Source organism: Procambarus clarkii, chromosome 80, assembly GCF_040958095.1.
Source record: "Procambarus clarkii isolate CNS0578487 chromosome 80, FALCON_Pclarkii_2.0, whole genome shotgun sequence".
Taxonomy (NCBI): domain Eukaryota; kingdom Metazoa; phylum Arthropoda; class Malacostraca; order Decapoda; family Cambaridae; genus Procambarus; species Procambarus clarkii.
Genome location: NC_091229.1, coordinates 21,933,119 through 21,960,157, shown reverse-complemented (window position 1 = coordinate 21,960,157; position 27,039 = coordinate 21,933,119). Strand labels below are relative to the sequence as shown.

Sequence of the window (27,039 nt, the reverse complement as noted above, 5' to 3'; positions counted from 1 at the left end):
ATATATATATATATATATATATATATATATATATATATATATATATATATATATATATATATATATATATATATATATATATATAATGTACGTATCACATATATATATATATATATATATATATATATATATATATATATATATATATATATATATATATATATATATATATGTGTGTGTGTGTGTGTGTGTGAGAGAGAGAGAGAGAGAGAGAGAGAGAGAGAGAGAGAGAGAGAGAGAGAGAGAGAGAGAGAGAGAGAGAGAGAGAGAGAGAGAGAGAGAGAGAGAGAGAGAGAGAGAGAGAGAGAGAGAGAGAGAGAGAGAGAGAGAGAGAGAGAGAGAGAGAGAGAGAGAGAGAGAGAGAGAGAGACCCAGGCAACGCCAGGTACCCCCTCCCCTACTATATTTTATATATACTGGTGTGTGACCTGTGAGCCACACGATCAACACTTTCACTGACCCAACCTCACACCACTTCCTCACTCACTGTCTCACTCATCCACTCACTCACACACACACAACACACAAGGACGGAATGCATTAGGCAGTAATGTGGTGGAGGCTGACTCCATACACATCTTCAAATGTAGATACGACAGAGCCCAGTAGCCTCAGGAACCTGTACACCAGTTGACTGATAGTCGAGAGGCGGGACCAAAGAGCCAGAGCTCAACCCCCGCAAGCACAAGGTGAGTACAGCTGTGAGAGAGAAGAGAGAGCAGCAGCAACAGCACAACATGTCAACCTATTTCCTATTTCGTGTCCCATTCACCATGACCTTGTGACACTGACTACACACACGTCTTGGCCGCCCTATAACCTTCCTCGAGGCCTTTAGTTTACCTCTGAGGGCCTTAGTTTACCCCCGAGGGCCTTAGTTTACCCCCTGAGGGCCTTAGTTTACCCCCTGAGGGCCTTAGTTTACCCCTGAGGGCCTTAGTTTACCCCTGAGGGCCTTAGTTTACCCCCGAGGGCCTTAGTTTACCCCCTGAGGGCCTTAGTTTACCCCCTGAGGGCCTTAGTTTACCCCCTGAGGGCCTTAGTTTACCCCTGAGGGCCTTAGTTTACCCCTGAGGGCCTTAGTTTACCCCCGAGGGCCTTAGTTTACCCCCGAGGGCCTTAGTTTACCCCCGAGGGCCTTAGTTTACCCCCTGAGGGCCTTAGTTTACCCCCTGAGGGCCTTAGTTTACCCCTGAGGGCCTTAGTTTACCCCCGAGGGCCTTAGTTTACCCCCTGAGGGCATTAGTTTACCCCTGAGGGCCTTAGTTTACCCCCTGAGGGCCTTAGTTTACCCCCGAGGGCATCTCAAGTGCGTCGGGCAGCCATGAGAGGGCCTCACAGCTCTACCAGGAGGCGGAAGATCCTGTTCTGTGTCATCTTGTTCTTATTATTGTCTTGGCGGCTGCCTCTGCCGCTCTACGCCCAAGGGCTCGTGGCCTTCAATTCCAGTTCCAGGCTTCCCTCAGGCCTTTTTTTCAGCCTCTTTTCTACTCCTCACTGGTAATGTAGGGGTGAAGACTCCTCCATCAACACGGGATGTGTGGGGAGGTAACCTATACCGTTGATAGGTTAATAATTGTAAATAAGAAGCAATAAGATGCTTATCTTAACATGCTAAGAAGGTTAGGTGAGGTCGGTGTTTTCTATGAAGCTTTTCAAGGTAAGCTAAAATGTTCACAATCAATTAGTATGTCACATATGCATTTATTAAATAAGGCAATAGTGACTAAGCAAGTGCGAGAACGGGTTGGGGGAGGGAGGGACTGAGAGGTTCCATATATCAGACATACACAAGGTGTGTTATTTTGTCATTCTGTTCTATCCTAGGTACTCCTGGTGAGGTAGGGGTGATGTGTATTCTCTCTCTCTCTCTCTCTGTCTCTCTTTCTCTCTCTCTCTCTCTCTCTCTCTCTCTCTCTCTCTCTCTCTCTCTCTCTCTCTCTCTCTCTCTCTCTCTCTCTCTCTCAGCACACGCATGCGCGCACACCGGAAGTGCGGGTCACGCGCATGCCACAATGGAAATCGTTGAACGGTCCGCCGCGGCGAGGCGATGAGAGCCCTTCTTACACTCAGTCGTTCACAGCTCGAGTAGCTCAGGCAAACAGTAGTTTATACCGCTCCCATGTTCGCTGACTCAAGTATACTACGGGCTCGCCTTAGCCCGTGCTACTTGGAACATTTTGTTCCAAGTAGCGAATCTTAACCAACAACAACATTCGCTGACTTCACGTATTCATAGCCTCCAGCTCTCTAAACAACCGATTCTCCTAATACGTCGCATTTTGACGTATACTTTGACGAGAAAATGACGGGATGTCCCGTTTTCTATTCGCGGGCCCTCGGGTTGGTTAGGATGGGGCACTTTAATGATGTTCGGGAGGACGGACTGCTCTAAATCAACACATTGACACAAATGTTCGCTAAATGCTCGGCCCATCCTTAAAACTTGGGTCATAGGCTGGTTAACTTACCCGTCCTCAGTCTATGTTCATGACCTGTGCTGTTAAGTGAGCAGAGACATCAGGTGAATGAAAACGTTGCCCAACCGCTGCTGTCCAACTCGGGAATTAAATCTGGGTCCTTCGGTTGTAAACCAAAAACGTAGACCACTGCTATAAGATAATGTTTCAGTAATTTCAACGCGCTCTGTGATGTAATCAGCGGGTTAGCCAGGTTTGGGCTCCCCACCCCCGGTACCGGAGGTGGGCTGCTAGCCCCGGTACCGGTGGTGGGGAGGTGGGCTGCCAGCCCCGGTACCGGTGGTGGGGAGGTGGGCTGCCAGCCCCGGTACCGGTGGTGGGGAGGTGGGCTGCCAGCTCCACTACCGGTGGTGGAGAGGTGGGCTCCCTAGCCCACCTCTCTGGTTCGCCAACAGAGCAGACAAATACAAACTCAAACTCACTCTCCTTTACCAATACAAAAACCAAGATTCACACCACACGACATAAACTACTGATGCTCAAGGGAGCCTGTACAGCATACCATAGACCTATGCTGTTCTAGCATCATAGACAAAAATGAAAATACGTTACACGTAGGCCTATTGTGATGTGCATTAACCATATTTTCAGTTCGATCGAGTACTGTGTGTGTTGGTGCATTTAAAATGGTCATATTTACAACAGAGGTTAATATCTGAGGGTGGACTGAAGAGGCGTTGAGAGCTGGGGCGGGAGATGAGGAAAGAGGAGCAAAAAGAGTGTGGTTTTGTACGATACTGCTGAGCTTAAGGCAGGCAGGCAGGCAGGCAGGCTGACAGGTTGGCAGGCAGGCAGGCAGGTTGGCAGGCAGGCAGGCAGGCAGGCAGGCAGGCAGGCAGGCAGGCAGGCAGGCAGGCAGGCAGGCAGGCCAGCAAGCTGACGTTCGACCTTGCAAGCACATCAACTTGAGCGAACACACACACACACACACACACACACACACACACACACACACACACACACACACACACATCTGCGCCAATAAGCACATGCAAACAATATCGACACGAATACAAACAGTGATAACGACGTCACCAATATATACTACAGCAATGACTTCACCATTACAAGTCAAACGCACCACAAACTTGTACACACACACCCACTCTCACCCCCACACCTGAAGGGAGGGAGAGAGGGAGGGTGGGAGAGAGGGAGTCAAACATCACTACTAAACATTACGATCCTTTCACCTCACCAATCAACAGATCCACAGATGCACACCCAATTACGCACCCACACATGTCCCTCTTCCATTACACACCTACGCTATCACCACCCACACACACCTGAACGCTCCAATCCACCCTACAGACATACCTGGAGGGGGTCCCTTCCACCTTCCCTACAAAGCTGTAACATACACCTGCCCCCCTCCCACCTACAACCTTCCCGCAGCTAACAGGAAGTGAGAGTAAAGTAGCTCAGGGAACAACACTTCCCCCAGTGTTACTGGCCAGCCAGCGGGCCCAGCTGGAGCACCTCAACACCTCCTATTATCACTCTGCTTCGCGTAATACCGTAGTACCTCTTCCTGGTTCATGTACTCGCCTCTATCTGCTCGGACTCTGCTTCGACGTAGCATGGAATGTCTGGGATTCTGCTTCGACGTAGCATAGAACGTCTGGGACTCTGCTTCGACGTAGCACAGAATGTCTGGGACTCTGCTTCGAGACAGCATAGAACGTCTGGGACTCTGCTTCGACACAGCATAGAACGTCTGGGACTCTGCTTCGACGCAGCACAGTACGTCGGGGACTCTGCTTCGACGCAGCATAGAACGTCCGGAACTCTGCTTCGACGCAACATAGAAGTCGGGAACTCTGCTTAGACCCAGCATAGAACGTCGGGGACTGCTTCGTCCTTTTCTTTCGGAGAATCGCTCATGTCGTTGTCATGTCCTCTATATTCAACTATTAACAACTAAGTAACGAAGTAACATCAAAATAAATATGAAGGTAAGACACTGCCAGAAAGCCTACTGGGCTCATAGGAGGCAGCCCCTCTATAAATCCACCCAAACTCATTCATATATATGTCTAACCTACGCTTGAAACACTCCATCGATCCTATATCTCTCTCGTCCTGTCAACTAGACCGTCGCATTATTTAAAAATTCAACCAATCCGTTACAAATACGACGCATTATTCAAAATATAAACACTAAAGTTGACGTTTTCTTTGCATCCGCTTCGATAGGTTTTAATGGGTTGCTAAAATAAATTAATAAAATGTAAATAACCGCGTGATTGGTGGGTTCTGAAAGTCATGTTCAGATCAGCTGATAAATGTAAACATTGCATCATGGAAGAAAACGTTAACTGATGTTATATTCAAGGCACGTAATGTGTATGTATTATGTATAATGTCGGATTGTAATTGTTCATAGTTTATGGTACTGGAATTGTCATCAGAGAATCATTATCTTTATCATTATTGTCATTATTATTGTTAGAGAGAGAGAGAGAGAGAGAGAGAGAGAGAGAGAGAGAGAGAGAGAGAGAGAGAGAGAGAGAGAGAGAGAGAGAGAGAGAGAGAGAGAGGGGGGGGGGGCTAGAACAAACCCCACACTAACAAGAAAAATATCAAGATACTTTCCCTTCTTTAAAGACAAACAAGAAATAACATTCCCTGGCGAACGTGCGCCTCAAGCCCTTTAGCTTTCTAAAATATATTTGGCACTGAATTTCCTTATCTTACATTTATTTGAGTTGAAGTCTAGTAGCCATTTCTCTGACCATTCCTGAAACCTATTGTACAATCTTCGTGCGCATATGATACTTATTAATATTATATCAACCGTAAACATCGATACGAATTGCATAGGCTCCAGTACTGGCCCTTGTGGTACTCCACTTGTGGCCTCCCATTCTCTCTGAGGTCTCTCAACGTAGCTCTGTTTCCTATCAGAGGGGTACTCCATTATCTAGTTCAGCACTCTTGTAGTGGCGCGTTGATCTTCAAGTTTGTACAAGTACTCACTTAGTTCTGCTGGTGGGGGTTGAGCTTTGGCTCTTTGGTCCAACACAAGTGTGTGTGTGTGTGTGTACTCACCTAGTTGTACTCACCTAGTTGTGTTTGCGGGGGTTGAGCTCTGGCTCTTTGGTCCCGCCTCTCAACCGTCAATCAACAGGTGTACAGATTCCTGAGCCTATCGGGCTCTGTCATATCTACACTTGAAACTGTGTATGGAGACTGTGTGTGTGTGTGTGTGTGTGTGCGTGTGTGTGTGTGTGTGTGTGTGTGTGTGTGTGTGTGTGTGTGTGTGTGTGTGTGTGTGTGTGTGTGTGTGTGTGTGTGTGTGTGTGTGTGTGTACTCACCTGCTTGCGGGGTGTTGAGCTCTGGCTCTTTCGTCACACACACACACACACAGTACTACAAATCTACACAAAAGTGTTGCAAACCTCACCTCAATCGCTTTCAATAGACCATTATATATATATATATATATATATATATATATATATATATATATATATATATATATATATATATATATATATATATATATATATATATATATATATATATATATATATATATTTCACATAATTCCTGCAACTTTTTAACGCTTCCTTGTTAAAAAATATATATTCTAGTTGTATAAAATTTAATATTATTGACGCGTTATGAAAATATTGCTGTAAAAATGTATATATATAAATTGAAGGAATATAATTGAATTGTTTTGGGTTAGTTAGGCCCTGTTCTTTTTTTTTAACTCGTCCTCATCTTTTTTTTTTTTTTTTCTTTTTTTTTTTTTTTTGAGATATATACAAGAGTTATTACATTCTTGTAGAGCCACTAGTACGCGTAGCGTTTCGGGCAAGTCCTTAATCCTATGGTCCCTGGAATACGATCCCCTGCCGCGAAGAATCGTTTTTTCATCCAAGTACACATTTTACTGTTGTGTTAAACAGAGGCTACAGTTAAGGAATTGCGCCCAGTAAATCCTCCCCCGCCAGGATACGAACCCATGACATAGCGCTCGCGGAACGCCAGGCGAGTGTCTTACCACTACACCACGGAGACTGCAAATCTACAAAATCACACTTGTAATTTGTATAATTACATATAATAATTATATATAAATCGCATATTGTTACGTAATCTAGTAATTCGTTACAAATGCAAGGTATAAATCAAATTTAAAACATCGTAATTTTGACGTTTTGTGCACATCGGCCCCTGGATAGATTAGGTGGGTTGGGGGGGGGTTGCTTGGGTTGGTACGTTATTGGTTAGGCAAAGACGGAATTATCAGGGGGAAAGCGCCAAGCCATCACGACTATATGTAAAATATAGTTACATTGTTTCAACAGAGTGTCTCACAAGAGAACTGGTTAGTTACTAAGGCGGTTACTGGTTGGTACTGTGGACCAGAGTACTGGTTGGTACTGGGGTCCAGAGTACTGGTTGGTGGTGGTTCCCTGAAACCGGTTATGGCTGTCTGAGGCTTCTGGTGTTTCGTAACTACAGGCGGCTGAAGCGGTCAGGATGAACGGTTATGTGTGTGTGTGTGTGTGTGTGTGTGTGTGTGTGTGTGTGTGTGTGTGTGTGTGTGTGTGTGTGTGTGTGTGTGTGTGTGTGTGTGTGTGTGTGTAATGTGTGTGTGTGTGTGTGTGCGTGCGGAGGCGAGGAGGGGCTACTTGGAGCCTAATGCATCATTATTATTGAATTCATATCCTATTCTAACTGCATTCTATAATTCCTTTTTTAACTTGGGATTCCATCAAATTCCATATATGATCATTTTGTAATCATCTCAACATTCACATTTTTCTACTGGGTTCGTGTCTGCAAATTTGGTCCCAATTTACGGTACCAGAGGTCTAAGGAATGGGGGGGGGGTAGAAATAGCCTAAGCTACTCTATCCCTTTGAGATGTATTTCTTTCTTGTGCCAATAAACATACTTGAACTTAAACAGAGGTCTAGATCAGTCCCTCTGGCCTCTTAGAGACGCCAGACGAACTTATCGAGAGTAAGTGTCCGATGTGATGTCTGATTTAAGCTAAACATACTTTACAAGACATCAGAGCCAGAGGCTTGGATCCCATATGTGACATGACCCCCTTCTCTCCTTCCTTTGTTCTCTCTCTCTCTCTCTCTCTCTCTCTCTCTCTCTCTCTCTCTCTCTCTCTCTCTCTCTCTCTCTCTCTCTCTCTCTCTCTCTCTCTCTCTCTTTCCTGGCATTATCTCCACATTGTGTAACACCTTCCTGGAAGATACCAGTGCCACTTCTCTGAGCACTTCTGCTGACAAAGAGTATTACACAAACCTCGTCCACACGACCTTGGAGAAGGAGAAGAAGAAGAAGGAGAGGTAGGAGGGGGAAAATTGTGGAGAAGGGAGGTGGCGTGGAAATCACATTGCCAACCCCACAGCAACCACACACCTAGACTACACCACAGCCACACTAAACACCCATACAGCCTCGAACCACCACTGTAATAACACTCAACCACCACAGCTACACCCAGACCACCACAACCACACCCAACCACCACCACAACCACACCCAGCCACAACCACACCCAGACCCCCACCACAACCACACCCAGACCCCCACCACCACAACCACACCCAGACCCCCACCACAACCACACCCAACCACCACCACAACCACACCCTGACCCCCACCTGTACTACCTCTAAGAAACAGAGTAACTCGACACCTTTGCAACGGCCAACATTGCAACACCGCTGCAGCACATACTGCAAAACATGTCCTAAAAGTTTTGCATATGGTCTATACTGCAGCCGTGCGCCGCGCGCTATGCAGTTCCATGCGTTGCAGACTATGCAATGCCATGCCCTGCGTGCTAATTAGGCATGCGCCGTGAACTAATTATTACCTATATTAAGTCATTCATTAGAATGCGTCTAGCGTAAGATGACTAAGTTAATCCCCCAAATTAGAAACCTAGGTTATAGTTAATCCTATAACCCCAGTATTCACTTAGTTTTTTTTAATGTTATCATACATCTGACTGCTCTACTTCTTGCGCACTGCCCTCTGCGTTCTCTTAGGTTTTGCCTAACCGAGAGGCGGGACCAAAGAACCGCAGCTCAACCCACCCACCCCCTTCCGCAAGCACAATTAGACGAGTACTCAACCTTCCCATTCACTGGACAGCCCTCCCCCCCCCCCCACACACACACACACACACAATCTTAGCCTGTCCTGCACAGTCTTGTCTATACAACTTTTTCTAGCAACCATTCTAGAATCAACTTTCAAAGACATTTGCAATTTCAATGGAAGAATCTGTGTCACTCCTAGATGAAAAACTGACACACTGACAGAGGCCTTAGGTGAGCCTAGCTTTTGGTGAGTGAATGTTGCGGAGGATGAAGCTACGCTATCTGTGCTTCTGTTTGGCTGTGTGTGTGTGTGTGTGTGTGTGTGTGTGTGTGTGTGTGTGTGTGTGTGTGTGTGTGTGTGTGTGTGTGTGTTTTCTCTTTAAATTAGAAGATCCACCACCTTCCAGCAACCGCTGGAAGTGACCCAACAAGATAGCACGTCCAAACGGGAAGGCAGAACAAAGGACCCATCTGGAGAAAAGAGAGAGAGAGAGAGAGAGAGAGAGAGAGAGAGAGAGAGAGAGAGAGAGAGAGAGAGAGAGAGAGAGAGAGAGAGAGAGAGAGAGAGAGAGAGAGAGAGAGAGAGAGAGAGAGAGAGAGAGAGAGAGAGAGAGAGAGAGAGAGAGAGAGAGAGAGAGAGAGAGAGAGAGAGAGAGAGAGAGAGAGAGAGAGAGAGAGAGAGAGAGAGAGAGAGAGAGAGAGAGAGAGAGAGAGAGAGAGAGAGAGAGAGAGAGAGAGAGAGAGAGAGAGAGAGAGAGAGAGAGAGAGAGAGAGAGAGAGAGAGAGAGAGAGAGAGAGAGAGAGAGAGAGAGAGAGAGAGAGAGAGAGAGAGAGAGAGAGAGAGAGAGAGAGAGAGAGAGAGAGAGAGAGAGAGAGAGAGAGAGAGAGAGAGAGAGAGAGAGAGAGAGAGAGAGAGAGAGAGAGAGAGAGAGAGAGAGAGAGAGAGAGAGAGAGAGAGAGAGAGAGAGAGAGAGAGAGAGAGAGAGAGAGAGAGAGAGAGAGAGAGAGAGAGAGAGAGAGAGAGAGAGAGAGAGAGAGAGAGAGAGAGAGAGAGAGAGAGAGAGAGAGAGAGAGAGAGAGAGAGAGAGAGAGAGAGAGAGAGAGAGAGAGAGAGAGAGAGAGAGAGAGAGAGAGAGAGAGAGAGAGAGAGAGAGAGAGAGAGAGAGAGAGAGAGAGAGAGAGAGAGAGAGAGAGAGAGAGAGAGAGAGAGAGAGAGAGAGAGAGAGAGAGAGAGAGAGAGAGAGAGAGAGAGAGAGAGAGAGAGAGAGAGAGAGAGAGAGAGAGAGAGAGAGAGAGAGAGAGAGAGAGAGAGAGAGAGAGAGAGACAGCACCCTATGAAACACCTCCACCCCCCAACACACCATAAACACATCCCCTCCCCCAAACACACCATAAACACATCCCCACCCCCAACACACCATAAACACATCCCCCTCCCCCAACACACCATAAACACATCCCCACCCCCCACACCGGGTGCCATTCACCCGAGCTGCTCCAAATCGCCTCACCAAGAACTCTAGCCAACTCTGCTTTCAACGTTACATCTTATTTAATGTCACCATTTATCATTTTCTTAAATGCCTGTACAAACCTGGCCACGCATCACTCATCTGTCAGCCTCTCTGCACCATAGGCTGGACACGGGAGGCTACTGGCCCTAAATTTTGAGAAAAATTTGCTTCTGTAACTCCAAAATTACGACATTAGACCTATAGCTGTCTGGTTACTACGGATATAATAATAATTAATAATAATAATAACAATAATAATTAATTCACTTCAATAGGCTTCTGAAAATTTGTAAATTGGCAGCAAAATTACACAAAAATTATTCCAAAAACTAAGTTGAGGCATCTAGGAGACTCCGACTGGAAGTTGCAATGGCCTCCTTGGGCTTGCATCAGTGGCCCTGGGAACTTAAACCTTAATATTAGGCTATCCTTTCCCTTCCACTCTCGCGCCATTAAACAACCCCTCATCGCGAATGTCAATCCGCTTAGCCTACATTTTCGCTTTGTTATTCCAAGATAGCGTCCCCCCCTTATCAGCAGAGTGTCTTAGAGCAAAATAGACTTGTCCAGGATTCTTTTATATTCGGAAGTGTGAGCAGGAGCTAGCCGTGTGAACTCTCCAGGCGTTCCCAACTCTCACACCAATCTCGATTTCCCAATATGAACTCACCGAATTCTGAGTTGCAGAATTCCCATTGTACTACTTGCTCTAGCAAGCGACGCGGACGTGGGAACGCTAGCGCATCCATGTTATCACGAGCGTAGGATAAAGCGTATCCAGTATAGGATAAAGAATATCCTATACCCATTTATCCAGAAAATAGCTGCGTCCAATGGAACCCCCCGCCCTCACAAGATCCAGGCATGCTCGCTGCGCCCTTGCATAATAGGGGGAGCACAAGGGGTGAATCAGTGTTTGCAGAGCATGGCAAGATGCTGCCAGGAGTCACTGACCTTGCCCAGGAACCTTCGCTGACTACAAATTATCACACACGCTCAAGTCGGACATTACCGGAGCCTTGTGCAGCTAGCTCTGTCATCGCCCATGAAAGGCAAACTGCTAATATCTTCATGGTCATCCTCTTTTCTGCTATGGAGGCAATTTGGAGACAAAGTCGTATCTCTAGATTATTGTATAAGCTAATGCGGTTCTTATTTTGTAAGGTTTTTCCGTTTCATTTTGGTGGCCTTAAGGCCTATCGACCTCTGGAGGGTTTTTGAAAGCCTATCAACCTCTGGAGGGTTATAAAGGCCTATCAACCTCTAGAGGGTTATAAAGGCCTATCAACCTCTGAAGGGTTATAAAAGCCTATCAACCTCTGGAGGGTTATAAAGGCCTATCAACCTCTGGAGGGTTATAAATGCCTATCAACCTCTGGAGGGTTATGAAAGCCTATCAACCTCTGGAGGGTTATGAAAGCCTATCAACCTCTGGAGGGTCATGAAAGTCATCACAAGAGCTTACTGATCAACCAGCACGTATACCTTAGTTGTGGACTAACTTAACCTCGGTGTATATACATTTATCGGTGTATATACACCGAAAATCAAGTACACATCTATGTGTACCCATTCTGTGTTTTCATTCATTCCTTATTGTTTTCATATGTAGATGATCCAGTAAAGTTGTCATCTATATACGTACCGCCAAGCATCCGCTCATACGGGATATCCTGCCGGTAACCATTTATCTTCAGCTTTCATCTATTTCCAGTGAGTGATCCCCCGCGGGCAACTCTGGGGGTCAGGGGTCAGGGGTCAGGAGGCAGTAATTGAAGTAATTGTAAGTATGATATTACTGGCAGCTTTCAGGTTAGTGCCGGTGGTTCAGTGCCATTACTGTCTTGTGTTATTTAGGCATTTAGCATGGAGCTAAATATGTAATATGTTGATTTAATTGTAACAGGTTTCAAGGATTTTCCGAAACCAGTCGGGGAGAGAGAGAGAGAGAGGGAGAGAGAGAGAGAGAGAGAGAGAGAGAGAGAGAGAGAGAGAGAGAGAGAGAGAGAGAGAGAGAGAGAGAGAGAGAGAGAGAGAGAGAGAGAGAGAGAGAGGGAGAGAGAGAGAGAGAGAGAGAGAGAGAGAGAGAGAGAGAGAGAGAGAGAGAGAGAGAGAGAGAGAGAGAGAGAGAGAGAGAGAGAGGGAGAGAGAGAGAGAGAGAGAGAGAGGGAGAGAGAGAGAGAGAGGGAGAGAGAGAGAGAGAGAGAGAGAGAGAGAGAGAGAGAGAGAGAGAGAGAGAGAGAGAGAGAGAGAGAGAGAGAGAGAGAGAGAGAGAGAGAGAGGAGAGAGAGAGAGAGAGAGAGAGAGAGAGAGAGAGAGAGAGAGAGAGAGAGAGAGAGAGAGAGAGAGAGAGAGAGAGAGAGAGAGAGAGAGAGAGAGAGAGAGAGAGGGAGAGAGAGAGAGAGAGAGAGAGAGAGAGGGAGAGAGAGAGAGAGAGAGAGAGAGAGAGAGAGAGAGAGAGAGAGAGAGAGAGAGAGAGAGAGAGAGAGAGAGAGAGAGAGAGAGAGAGAGAGAGAGAGAGAGAGAGACAATAAAAAACTAAACTCTACCGCTAATGAAATACACTTAAACAACACCTAAGTCACAGAGGACCCCATCACACACCATCTAACCAATAGGCCTAACTACCACGCCATTAACAAGAAATCAACATTTACCTTAACCGCCAAATCAGGCAAAAAATAAATCCAATTTCAAATCCATTTTTTCACCAAATCAAAAACTATGATTCAAATTTTCTTTCAGACCACAACGATAACAAAAACAACACTTTAGAAATCGTAAAAAAAAAACTAAACACCAAAACAAATAACCTCCAATTAAGCCCCAAACATTAACCTGTTAATGGAAAAAAACAGGAATTGCTAATTCCTGTTTTTTTTCGTTTAGTTTTCACTACAACCGCAGTTCCCTCCCATTTCTCTTAAGTATATAGGAAAATATATATACTTAGAGGAAGTGTATGTAATATACAGTGTCCGTGGTATATACACATATATATATATATATATATATTGCTGACACTGTATATATGTACTATTTATGCACATGGTGTTTATATGTAAGAATGTTTACTTGTGCGCGCGCAGGTTCAGGTGTGGGCGATCAGGTTCAGGTGTGGGCGCGCAGGTTTACGCTCAAAACTGCCGATGGGTGATGGTCTGTGTGTGTGTGTGTGTGTGTGTGTGTGTGTGTGTGTGTGTGTGTGTGTGTGTGTGTGTGTGTGTGTGTGTGTATCCGTCCATGAACTTCCAACAATTACCATTATACACACCAACAATACTAATACCAACTCCCTCCTCCTCTCCCCCCTCCTCCTCGATCAACACACACACACACACACACACACACACACACACACACACACACACACACACACACACACACAGGATAAGGGATAAGGGAAGGATAAGGGACTACCTGGGAGAAGTGCAGTGGGAGGAAGAACTTAGAGGAAAAACAGTGCAAGGTATGATGAACCAAGTCATATTGAAATGCAAGGAGGCTGAAGATAGATTTATTCCAACAATAAAGGAAAAAAGCAGGAGGGAATATAATAACCCATGGTTTAATAGACAGTGTCAGGAAGCAAAGGTGAGAAGCAGGAGGGAGTGGAGGAAGTACAGAAGACAAAGGACAGAGGACAACAGGATTAGATGTAACAGAGCTAGGAATGATTACATTAACATAAGACGAGTGTCGGAAAGAAATTATGAGAACGATATTGCAGTCAAAGCGAAAAAGCAACCAAAATTACTACATAGCCATATAAGAAGGAAGATGTCGGTAAATGACCAAGTGACAAGACTGAGGAAAACAGAAGGGGCATATACAGAAAGCGACAAGGAAATCTGCGAGGTACTGAATGCAAAATTCCATGGAGTGTTCACAACCGAGCCTGAGCAGCTCCCATTGTTAGAAGAGATTACCCAAGATGAAAGACTATCGGATATAGAGGTGACAGCAGAGGATGTAATGAAACAGTTGACAACACTGGATGCAAATAAAGCTGTTGGACCAGACAAAGTATCACCGTGGATACTCAAAGAGGCAGCGCAGGCTCTCAGCGTGCCTCTGGCAATGATCTTTAATGAGTCACTTATGTCGGGAGAATTGCCCAGTTGCTGGAAGGAGGCAAATGTCGTACCGATTTTCAAAAAGGGTGATAGGGAGGAGGCACTTAACTACAGACCCGTATCACTGACAAGCATCCCCTGCAAAATACTTGAAAGAATAATTAGGCTAAGACTTGTTGAGCACCTGGAGAGCATTGGGTTTGTAAACAAGCACCAACATGGGTTCTGGACAGGGAAATCATGCCTAACAAACCTTTTAGAATTCTATGATAAAGTAACAAGGATAAGGCAGGACAGAGAAGGCTGGGCAGACTGCATATTTCTTGACTGCCAAAAGGCCTTTGATACGGTACCGCACATGAGACTGCTATACAAACTTGAGATGCAGGCAGGAGTAAGCGGAAAGGCCCTAGTATGGGTGAAGAACTACCTAACAGGAAGGAGCCAGAGGGTAATGGTAAGGGGCGAAAAGTCGGACTGGCGAACAGTAACAAGTGGAGTACCTCAAGGATCGGTGCTGGGACCAATCCAAGAGGACTTAAACAGGCTGCAGAGATGGTCAGGGAAATGGCTACTGGAGTTTAACACCAGTAAATGTAAAGTTATGGAAATGGGATCAGGTGACAGGAGACCAAAGGGACAGTACACAATGAAGGGGAACAGCCTACCTGTAACGATTCGAGAAAGAGACCTGGGAGTGGATGTGACACCTAATCTAACTCCTGAGGCACATATAAATAGGATAACGACAGCAGCGTACTCTACACTGGCGAAAATTAGAACTTCATTCAGAAACCTAAATGAGGAAGCTTTTAGGGCGCTTTACACTGCCTACGTGAGACCCGTCTTAGAGTATGCCGCGCCATCATGGAGCCCCCACCTGAAGAAACACATAAAGAAACTGGAGAAGGTTCAGAGGTTTGCGACGAGGCTTGTCCCAGAGCTACGAGGGATGGGATATGAAGAGCGGCTGAAGGAACTGAACCTTACGACACTAGAGAAAAGAAGGGAGAGAGGAGATATGATAGGGACATATAAAATACTCAGGGGAATTGACAAAGTGGAAATAGATGAAATGTTCACACGTAATAATAACAGAACGAGGGGACATGGGTGGAAACTGGAAACTCAGATGAGTCACAGAGATGTTAGGAAGTTTTCTTTTAGCGTGAGAGTAGTAGAAAAATGGAATGCACTTGGGGAACAGGTTGTGGAAGCAAATACTATTCATACTTTTAAAACTAGGTATGATAGGGAAATGGGACAGGAGTCATTGCTGTAAACAACCGATAGCTAGAAAGGCGGGATCCAAGAGTCAATGCTCGATCCTGCAAGCACATATAGGTGAGTACATATAGGTGAGTACACACACACACAAACACACACACACACACCCATCAATGGCACCGAGAAGAGGAGGAGGGTCGTTAACCAAAGGGTCGTTAAGCAAAGGGTCATTAAGCTGACAAGCCATCTTAACAACCCCTCCACAAGCGGCTTGAACCCAATTAAAAACACAAGTCGCTTCACACCAAAAGCACCCAACAGCTCGTTATATAACCCTCCCCACCCCCCCCCCACCCCCCACCCCCACCCCCCAACAAACACATGAACATCTACTCAAAATCAACTTGATGTCATCTAAACATTATAGTACACATAGCGATTATAGTCACTGTAGCCCAGAGAAAGAAGGAACAGCATCCAAAACCCAGCTTTTCCTAGCCTTAGCCTAGTATACATGTGCATTAAATAGGGCCTAGAATTGCTCGTTTAGACCTAAGGTTATGTATATGGTCAGTTTCAGATTTTTTTGGTTAGGCCTCTTTCAATGATATCGATACACTTTCTAACTCTCTAGGTACAAAAGTACATTTTTTTTTTTACATTCCATTCATAATGTATTGTAAATAACTCGGTGATAAGTTTACAAACAATTTGTTTAATTTTAATGGTAGCTATAGGTTCTATAGGAGAATGGACTGCAATAAATGCATATTTTTTCTAAATTGCGATGACCCCCAAAAGTAGCACACTATCACTAGGGCCTAACGAGCCCTGCAGCGAGCGAACCATTAGCGAGTAACGAGTCCCATCAATTCAGCGAGATGACGGAAGCCAAACAGGAGAGAAGCGTTAGAAGCGCACTATAATAGGCTAGAGAATGGCAGGTCACAGGACGGGAGACATCTCCCGTCACGCAGGGTGCAGTTGCACCTCCACAGATCTCCAGTATCAGCTCTTGATACTGGTGATGGCTCAAAAGGGCCACCACTTACGGGCTATTCATGCCCGTGCCACCTTTTGGGTGGCTTAATCTTCATCAATCAATCAATCAGGTCACAGATAGTCACGAGCGTGGTCTGAGGGGAGCGGCCAGTGTTACAACAGAGAGAAGATAAGAACATAAGAACAAAGGCAACTGCAGAAGGCCTATTGGTCCATACAAGGCAGCTCCTATCTATAACCACCCAATCTCAGAGAGGGAGGGAATTTTCAGGGGGGTAAGCTCCAAGCCATTACGACTATATAGCACTTGGAAGGGGTCAGGAAAAAGATTTGGGATGGGACGGGGAAAAGGAATGGTGCCCCAACCACTTGTGGACGGTCGGGGATTGAACGTCGACCTGCATGAAGCGAGACCGTCGCTCTACCGTCCACACGAACACATCTCGTCTCATCTCCAATTTATCTTATAGTTATTAGCCTCTGTGCCTTCGTTAGAGACACTAGGCCTATCTGCGGATCAAGAATTACCGCCAGTACACAGAGGGGTCTGACGGCTGAGTGGACAGCACTCGATGTTCATAGTCCTAAGAGTCTTAAGGGTTAGATCCCCGGCGGAGGCGGAAACAAATGGACAGTTCCATTCGCCATGATGCCCCTGTTCACCTAGCAGTAAATAGGTACCTGGGAGTTAGACAGCTGCTACGGGCTGCTTGCTTCCTGGGGATATGTGTATGTGAAAATCGGGATTAAGGACCTGCCCGAAACGCTATGCATGCTAGTGGCTGTACAAGAATGTAAACTTTTGTATATAAGAACAAATACCGTGAGAGTGGGACTCAAAAATATATTTATTTTCCACTTTGCGTGATGCAAACTGATGCGAAACAGGTCAAATATTTATGTTGGCACTTGTAAACAGACACCAGGCGAGTTAGCGAGTCTCGTCGCTGCGTAATTGACATGTATAAACAGCAATCCTTACTTTGTAACTTCTTTCAGATACAACTGTTTTATACAAACGGTCTCTCTGCGCAATGTGTGCACACTTAACACAGGTTTGAAGAAGACAGCATTCACTTATACAGACACCTACATGTGAATTTAAGCTCTACGTAAATATAAACATGTCTGAAAAGAAGGAATCGGAAAGTATTTTTTAGTTTAAAATACATTGGTCTATAAAAATATACAAATGGGAGAGATTAGGCTGCAGCTAAATCTCCTCGCATCCTATGGCTGGACAAAATTAGGATTGACAGCGATAGCATTGGGAAATTGAAATTGAAATTGAAATAAGTTTATTGAGGTAAAATACACACAAAGGGATGAGGTAGCTCAAGCTATTCTCACCCCGTTCAGTACAACGTGTTAATATATACATATACACACATCACAAATAAACATATTACCAAACATTCTGAGAGGTAAAAATATACATTTCCTCCCTCACAAGGAGTATGGTATCAGACGTACACACAAATACTTTTATGACCTAGGTATACTGTATAGACAATTTGCAAGACACCTGCAGATAATTCAACAAAATATTACAATCTTGGTGCAAAATTCTTATATCTCTCAAGAATATCATCAACCTTTCCGTTGTGACACATCCAGGCTATTTGTTCAGGAACAGTCCTTATCTCAGTGTTTCTATATACACTAATCAACGGACAATCAAGAATATAATGGGCAAGGGTGTGAGACCTTAACATACCACATAGTTTACACTTCGTGTCATTACCATGAACATCTATCCCATATTCCCAGTAATATTTGTACCCAAGCCTGAGCCGCATGTACACAGAGTCACTCCAAGCATTTCTCCTTTTACCATAAGTGAAATGGGTGTTTTGACTCACATACATGTAGTGTTGCATGGTTTGACTACTCTCATACATTATCTCTCTCCTCTCCACTCCCGCCTGTGCCTGAATATTTCTGATTTTGCTTCTTATTTGTCTCATTGTGAATTCACATTCAATGTCAACTTGTGGTTTTGATGTGGCACGTTTGGCCAAGTCATCCGCCACCTCGTTGAGCACTATCCCAACATGAGATGGAATCCACATGAATTTCACACTATAACCTTTCAGCTGTATCTCAGTTATTCTTCTCTTACAGTCCTCCACTATAGACATGAAGACTGGGTTTCGACTGTTTAAGGACTCCAGTGCTCCTCGGCTATCGACAAATACAAAAACATTTTTGTCGTCATGACGTACTTCCTCCAAACACGCCAGAATGGCCTGCAGTTCAGCTTGTGTGGATGATATATAATTACTAAGCCGGAGTTCAATTATCCTGTCCACAGTCCCAAACTCCGTATAATCCCTTATTAGGACACCACACCCTGCCCTGCCATCCTCCGCCACCGACCCGTCGCAATATACATGTAAACTGTTGCCTCTTGGTAACCGAGATATCATGCTTCCATACAAACACCGTAATTGTCCCGGTTCATGATGAATCTTTTTCACCTTGAGGGGTACAATTTCGACGTCTATTTTCTGTACTTTCCAGGGAGCAGACATATTACACTTTCGAGAGGGTTTACAGCAGTCAAGTACGTCGTATTCCCTGAGGTCATGAGCTAATCCTCTCGTATAGCGTGTCTCCCTCAGTTTCCTGGAAGTGTGTACGTCACTCAAGCAGGTCTGAACGCTCTCAAACAGCTTATCCCCTCCTTTTCTCCGCATGAAACGAATAGATACTCTAGTGTTAATGTCACGGACTCTATCACACACACTCTGTAAATTTAATTCCATTCTCATTATTTCAATCATTGCATTTCTTTGACATCCAAGAATAATCCTCATAGCCTCGTTCTGTATCAGCTCTATTTTTTGAATTCTGCCTTGGCCTGTGTAAGACAATACGGGTGCTGCGTAGTCTATCAGGGATCGAACAGTGCTTATGTATAACATCCGCAAGATAGGTACCCCAACACCTTTACCAGAAAAAGCCAGTGCTTTTAGAGGATGCAGACGGGCTTTACATAAGGTGCTGATATGATTTATTTCAGCATTTTTACTCTCACATGTGTATCCAACATACATGCCCAGATACTTGTACTTCTGTACACGGCTCAGTTCCACACCATTTAGAGTAAGTGTTATATTTCTTCGTTTCCTATACTCGTATTTGGTTTTATCTGCATTTATAACTAAGCCTAACTTGTGACAGGTTGTACCAAGTATGTTAAGAGCATCTTGAATTTTGTTCCCAGAAGTGCCTTGTATAAGAATGTCATCAGCATATATGATCGTCGTGACCCCTGGAGGATACATCTCTGATGCTAATCTGTTCATTAATACATTGAATAAGGTGGGACTTAATACTCCCCCTTGTGGGGTACCTAACTGAAACCTCCGTTCCTCAGACATGTATCCCTGGTAATACACCTGACCTTTTCTGCCTTGCAGGTAATCCCTTATCCAGTGTAGCAATCTCCCTGTTATTCCCAGATTGGCTAATTCGTATAAGATTACTTCCCCATTGGCTTTATCAAACGCTCCTTGTAGATCAACAAAAACTCTACAATTGTCATCCACATTAGACAAACACTTTAAGAGACAATCCGCAGTACTTTTGCCTTTGATAAAACCAAAGAGATTATTGGACATGTTATCACCTACAAGGTAGAGTAGCCTATTTAACAAAATCCTTTCCATCATTTTACAAAAGCAGGATATTAAGGAGACAGGTCTGTAGCCTCCGTTTGACTTAGGGATAGGAATGATGACAGCCTCTTTCCATTTTCTTGGTAACTTTCCCTCTCTATAACTCATATTAAACAAATCAAGTAAGGGATTAGGTTTCACACCGGCTTATAGCATTGGGAAAATCTCAATAAAATTGCCGAAGCGCTCTCGTTATTTCTGCCCAGTGCAGCCTGGGTGCTGGTCCAGTGCACACTGAGTACACTTCTGGCCACTCAGGCAATCATGCAATCCTTGTGACACACACATGCGCACACGCAACACCCCCTGATGAAACACACACACACATACACACACCAGTTGATTGACAGTCGAGAGGTGGGACCAAAGAGCCTGAGCTCAACCCCCGCAAGCACAACTAGGTAAGCACACACACACACACACACACACACACACACACACACACACACACACACACACACACACACACACACACACACACACACCTACCTCTCTACCTGTTTCTTTCTCGATAAAAAACACATCATATTGACCATCATCCAAATACCATTCATTAACCACTAAAGTTGAAAAATAATCACACTAGACAACTGTGTTTCTCATTCACAATACCTCAGTAATACCTTGCGAGTAGGCTAAGTAATTACAAGAAGGCATTAAAGTCAGAAGTCGAGCTATCACAGGTAACTAGGTCTTAACTAGGAATATTTTATCATTCCTCGTCACAACCGCTCATCTAAGGCCTACAACTTACCCGTGAAGTGAGTCCTAGACGCTTAAAGATATCTATATATATAGATATTATATATATAAGTGTATATCACGAAAACAAACACGTGATTAAAAATGTGACAGTGTCAGACCACGGAGGAAAATTTAAACAGGAATTTCCTTAAGTACTTTCGTATATTAATAAATCTTCAGAAGGAAGATGCACTCCTTCTGAAGATGTATTAATATACGAAAGTACTTAAGGATATTATATATATGTATATATGACAGTGTCAAACCACGGAGGAAGAATTGAAACGTGAATTTCCTTAAATACTTTCGTATTTAATAATACATCTTCAGAAGGGTGTATGATATATATACATATGTATATATATCTTTATATAAAGATATAAAGATATCGTTTCTATATATAGAACCTTGGTCTAGCCAACATCAGGCTGGCCCATATAGCCTAATATTGAAAATTTAGTGTTTTAATTTGTTCCAGATATAACTGTATGTTACTGTATCAAATACAGTAACATAACGGTCAGGGAAATATATATATATACAGAGAGACGCTTCGCTTTACGGTGTATATAGAGTATGCTTTAGCCTTGAACTATGCTCAGGACTGAGGCATAGTCTTACTGGTTAGCTACTAGGCTTGAGTCAAAGCCTTACAAGACGCCCCCAACCCCAACCCTTCCGCTGTTGAAAGGTCTTAAACCCAACACCAAAACCACAACAATTATCTCATTAACAACCCAAGACAGCCATGCCTGGGATAATTAACAACCCAAGTCAATCATGCCTGGGATAATTATCAACCTAAAACAGCCATGCCTGGGATACTTAACAACCCAAACTTCATTCGCAATGAACCTTGGGATTATTGGCATGGCTGGGATTATTATCCCAGCCATGCCTGGGATAATAAACAATCCAAGTCAATCATGACTTGGATAATTAACAATCCAAGACAGCCATGCCTGGGATAAGAGCAGTCGTGAGAGACCTTCACACTAGCCTAACCTGACCTATTTTCTCCACACACAGATACACAGCGTGACTCGACTCCTACAGAACTTCACGACCCAAGGAACACTTTACAACACTCAAACGCTTTTTATCACTGACAATACAAATATTAATTTTTATTTTAATGAGAGGTTTAGTCACGGCTTTTGTCTCTGCGGGTTTTTATTGCTTCTGAAGTTCAAGATATCATCGATTTTTTAAAGAATTGTTTTGTTTATTAAAATACGTCGATTTTAGACAAGATGTGAGAGAGAGAGAGAGAGAGAGAGAGAGAGAGAGAGAGAGAGAGAGAGAGAGAGAGAGAGAGAGAGAGAGAGAGAGAGAGAGAGAGAGAGAGAGAGAGAGAGAGAGAGAGAGAGAGAGAGAAATTATCTTCTTTTTAGATAGGGATTCGTTAACTAAAGCTTGTCTCTTTTGTAATACATCACTATACTCTTTAATACTTCTTGACCGTCGCAAGATGCGGGTTCCATTCCGGTCCTGCGTACTCTTCTGGCCTGAAATATGGCTGATCAGTATAGTTTAGTCCTGAACAGAAATCAAAACTAAATTATAATGTATAATTTAGGCTACTATGTTGGTTTCGACCCAAGTGGCCCTCTTAGGCTGTAATGTTCTTCTGGTCCCCCCCTTTCAATCATGAATTCTTAGTAACTACTGTTATCTACCTGTGTCCTTCAACTTATGTCCTCAATTACTCTACGATGTCCCGCCTCAGAGTAGACTAAGTGAGAAAAACTAGTCTACTGTTGCTTGCGAGGGTCTGAGTGTCTCTATAGTGCCACTATAGAAACACTATAATGGCACTATAATGCCACACAACTGACACCAGTCAATTGAACCCCAAGGTTCAGTTGACTGGTGTACAGGGTCAGGACTTACGACGCACTTAAGTGTCCTCTTTCCAGATTTGCACCTCTGTCATCTCGGCCATGGCAGCTTAACTCGGGATTCACTAAATTTAGGAGCTCTGAAGTTACGCAAGGTCGTTCATGATAACTTTGTATATACACATCTACATGATATATATTTGATCCATATATAGTCTGCCTCCATAACTCACTCCATAGCTCATTAGAAGCAGTTTCCACCTCTGCCACTGCGGGTTCATTCCATTTAAAAAAATATCCATGCCCACGCTGTTAATACCCGAGTATTTCGTATGTCATGATCATGACTTCTATATTACCTTTCTCATCCAGTAATATAAAGTTTAATTCTATTTCCCTATAACTGATTCCCTATTATCGTTAGAGCTACTCTGAGGGCATGAACCGTCTCCTCCTGTATCATTTATTTAGGAAAGACTTGGGTAAATACTGGTTCGGTAACAGGGTTGTTGATTTGTGGAACCAATTACCACATAACGTGGTTGAGGTGGGGTTCCTTGATTGTTTCAAGCGTAGGTTGTACATGTATATGTATGGGATTGGGTGGAACTGCCTCGTATGGGCCAATAGGCCTTCTGCAGTTACCTTTGTTCTTATTTTCTCTGGCAAGATGTGGCCTCCATGCCGAGGCTGCATAGTCGTCACTGGTTCTGAACGAGTCCTTTCTCAAGCTCATGCCGGACCTCGAAGGGCTGGCCGACCTTTGGCAATGTAGGCTTTGTTATAAATTCAGCTACTCGGAAAAAGTTCAAAGTAGCACGGGCTATGGTGAGCTTATACCTGGCACAGGAGCGGGGCAAGTAGCACGGGCTATGGTGAGCCCGTGGTGAACTTACTTATATGCATGTAGCCGATATTATCCGGTTTGTGTATGCCTGAGGAGGAGGCGGAGAGATAGGCATGATGTCATTCCTCAGCTTTTTTTCTTTTGTATTTCCAGCGAGTCTCAAATTTTGAGTAGTTTACTTTTATTTCGTCTACATATTATTTTGTCTGGTGTGTCATATATCCGTCTGTTTACATGTCTTTGTCTACATATCAGTCTATATATCTCTGGGCGTGCGCTTCTTACAGCTGTTCCAGTTAAGACATTGCCACATCTGCCCCCGAACCCCCCTATATACCCCCCCTCCACCAATCCGTACCCCCTTCCCCCTTAAGAGACCCACGAACACCCCTCCACTCTGGCCTCCAGGTTACCCCTGGAAAAGTACAAATATCTGACAGCAAAACGAGAATATGTTGATAAGACTCTCCCCCCCCTACCAATACCTTACACCAGTATCTTAAGTTTTTATCTTGAGATGATTGATTATTTCGGGGCTTAGCGTCCCCCGCGGCCCGGTCCTCGACTAGGCCTCCTTTTTTTGTGTTACACATCCCCCCAGGAAGCTGCAGTAGCCCGTAGCAGCTGTCTTGAACACTTGTAATGTCTTGTTTATCTAAGCGGAAAGTGTTTTGTTTACTTTTTAAGTTGCAAATCAACAATTTTGCAACTTTACGATGATGAGAAGGGTTTTTAGAATCATTTCATTCATTCATTCGGTGTTCGTGTGGTAAGATATCGTGTTATCGTGGCCAGAGCATTAGACTGATTATACAATTAAGCCTGATTATACAATTATGACATTAGTCTTGAACTCTTCTCATTGTGAGTGCAGACTCCCCTTGGTGCTTAGCACACCTTTAGGCCTAATAATGATAATAATAATATGCCCAAGACAGCAAAATCGACTTACTTTTTAACTGTTGAAGATGTTCCGTTTAGGAGAGGAATTGTGTCCGAAATCGTCCGTCTTTAATTCCAGAATGAAATTTGATATCGTATCCCTGATCAATCTTATTTCAAATCTTACAATTCCTCGATTATATGCCTAGATCTCTCTCTTCAGTTCACGTTTGCACTTTAGTAAGGATTGAGAGGGACTAATCACACTGTAGTTTGCAGCCTAGTATATATCACTACACGAAGCGTTTTGATAACAAAGCATTACACCTTGAGTGCCAAGATGTCATGCAAGGAGTACAAGATTCAGGGCAGGTTTTGTAAGTGATCTCTGAGAGAGACGCGTGGGTCTGGGAGGAGCTGGAGCCGCACGTCCTCTCTCGCCGGTGGATAATACACGACTGAGGAGCTCTGGGTGCCCCCCCCGCACCCATTGCTAGGTCACGTGGTCTTTGTTGACAAGTCTTGTCACCCGTCTAAATATTGATATTATATCACTTCCCTTGCAACAGGATGAAGAATAATGAGGTAAATGCAACTAGTTCACTGCATATATAAAATTGCTTTCGATGTGCATCATTGCAATCCATCTTGAAATCTGAGAAACGGGTCAAATACTCATTTAGGTAGATTTTAATTGGTCAGTATTTATCTTATAGAACAGATAACCAATGCAGACGAGGAGTCACAATAACGTGGTAGAAATATGTTGACCAGACCACACACACTAGAAAGGTGAAGGGACGACGACTTTTCGGTCCGTCCTGGACCATTTTCAAGTTGATTGTGAATGGTCCAGGACGGACCGAAACGTCGTCGTCCCTTCACCTTCTAGTGTGTGGTCTGGTCAACATATGGCTGGAACACTGAAATCCAGTGCCGGCACTCGCTACTCACTGACCATTAATGTCCAAGAGTTAACTCAACTTACTCAGTGAGCACAATATCCAAAAGCAATGCCTATTTAGCGTCATCAACGTTCATTTAACGTCGAACCAACGCTTCTCTTGGACATAATAATGCCCACACGATGGGCATGGGGGACCATAATTAAATAAAAAATATATACATATCGGAAATGCTAAAGTATAAGCTCCATGTTTACACATAATTTGTTCTCAAGTATATATGACGTCAAGGAAGAAATATGTTTTAATGCCCAGGAGCATTCCTGCTTTACTCTGAATGAAAATTTAACATACGAATTCCATCCACGTGGCGTGTTTAAAAATACATATATCTTTACACACACGTCTGAACTTATCCTACTTATCCTGGACGTAAGTTCGAACCCTTCATCACGGCCCTTATGGATTCATTACATATATCTTTGTTTTATAAGACTTTTGACGACTAAATATAAATATCTGTGTTTTAAAACATATATTTTAAACAGCAAACATTTTTTGTTTTACAAAGAAGATATTTTTCTGTGACTAAGATATAAAAAATAATACTTAATCTTGATCGATCTCTCCGGATGTTTATCACTTATGATACATGGAAGACAAACCATGCAGAAACCTTCAGAATATACATTGAGTATGTATGAGCATATTAATATCCTGTATATCATACCTGCCTTGACGTCAAGGTAAACCATTTGGCTTTAAATCAATTTTAATTAATAATTAATTCGTTTATTAAGCCTAAAGTATAAATAAATATATATATATATATATATATATATATATATATATATATATATATATATATATATATATATATATATATATATATATATATATATGACAGTGTCAGACCACGGAGGAAAATTGAAACATGAATTTCCTTAAGTACTCTCGTATATTAATACATCTTCAGAAAAAGGAGTCAATACTTCTTCTTACAAAAAGCTGTTACCTCTTCAATTCTGGCAGCCTCGATCAGTCTATGTCTGCTCCATACCCAACAACAGTCCCCCTGGAAAATTCCGTCAATCTAGCTTCAAGGGAACCTTAGAGAAACGAACATACATTATATCTTGTAGTAGATATAGATAGGAGAGGGAACATGTATATAGGAGAGAACATGTATATATGGGGGAGAGAATATTTATATATCAGAAGAAACGTACATATGATAACAAACACATTAAAGAAATTCAAATTGCAAGCAAAGTTGTTGCTTCAAGGACAAATTGACACTTAAATCATACAAATTGCATTGCACTTATTCCAGTGAAACATCTATGCAATATGAGCCTTTGAAACTGGAAATGATTTTAAGACATTTTTTCCCCGGGAAGAATGACTGGCGCTGGAGTTTTGAAATGTTTAATGTTACAAGGTTACCGACGAGACGCCATGGTGTGGTGTAATAGGCTGCCTCACGGAGCGGTGTAGATAATTATCAAGTGTAAACACTAAGCCAAAACGACTATTTAGCACATGGAAGCACGTGAGGATAAGGATTTAGGATAGGGCGTAATTTTCAATCAAATTACTATAGGTTCCAAGTGCCTAGGCTACAGAAAAGATTAATCGTTTTACATTCCTGCTATCTGGGAGATAAGGAAAGTCATTTATCAATAATTAATATTCTGGGAAGATGACAGCCATAATTACACCCCACATGGATGCTCCTTCCATTCCATAAG

The 27,039-nt window shown here is 43.5% G+C and overlaps 1 protein-coding gene across 1 annotated transcript in view; it reads right to left on the bottom strand.

The window, feature by feature from the left end:
* Positions 1–24,829, bottom strand: part of LOC123746288 (cylicin-2) — a 79,785-nt gene extending 54,956 nt beyond the window's left edge. The window contains exon 1 of the mRNA XM_045727668.2: positions 24,454–24,829. The gene's annotated coding sequence lies outside the window, so the exon portion shown is untranslated. The remainder of the gene's footprint in view (positions 1–24,453) is intronic.
* Positions 24,830–27,039: the final 2,210 nt, after the last annotated feature.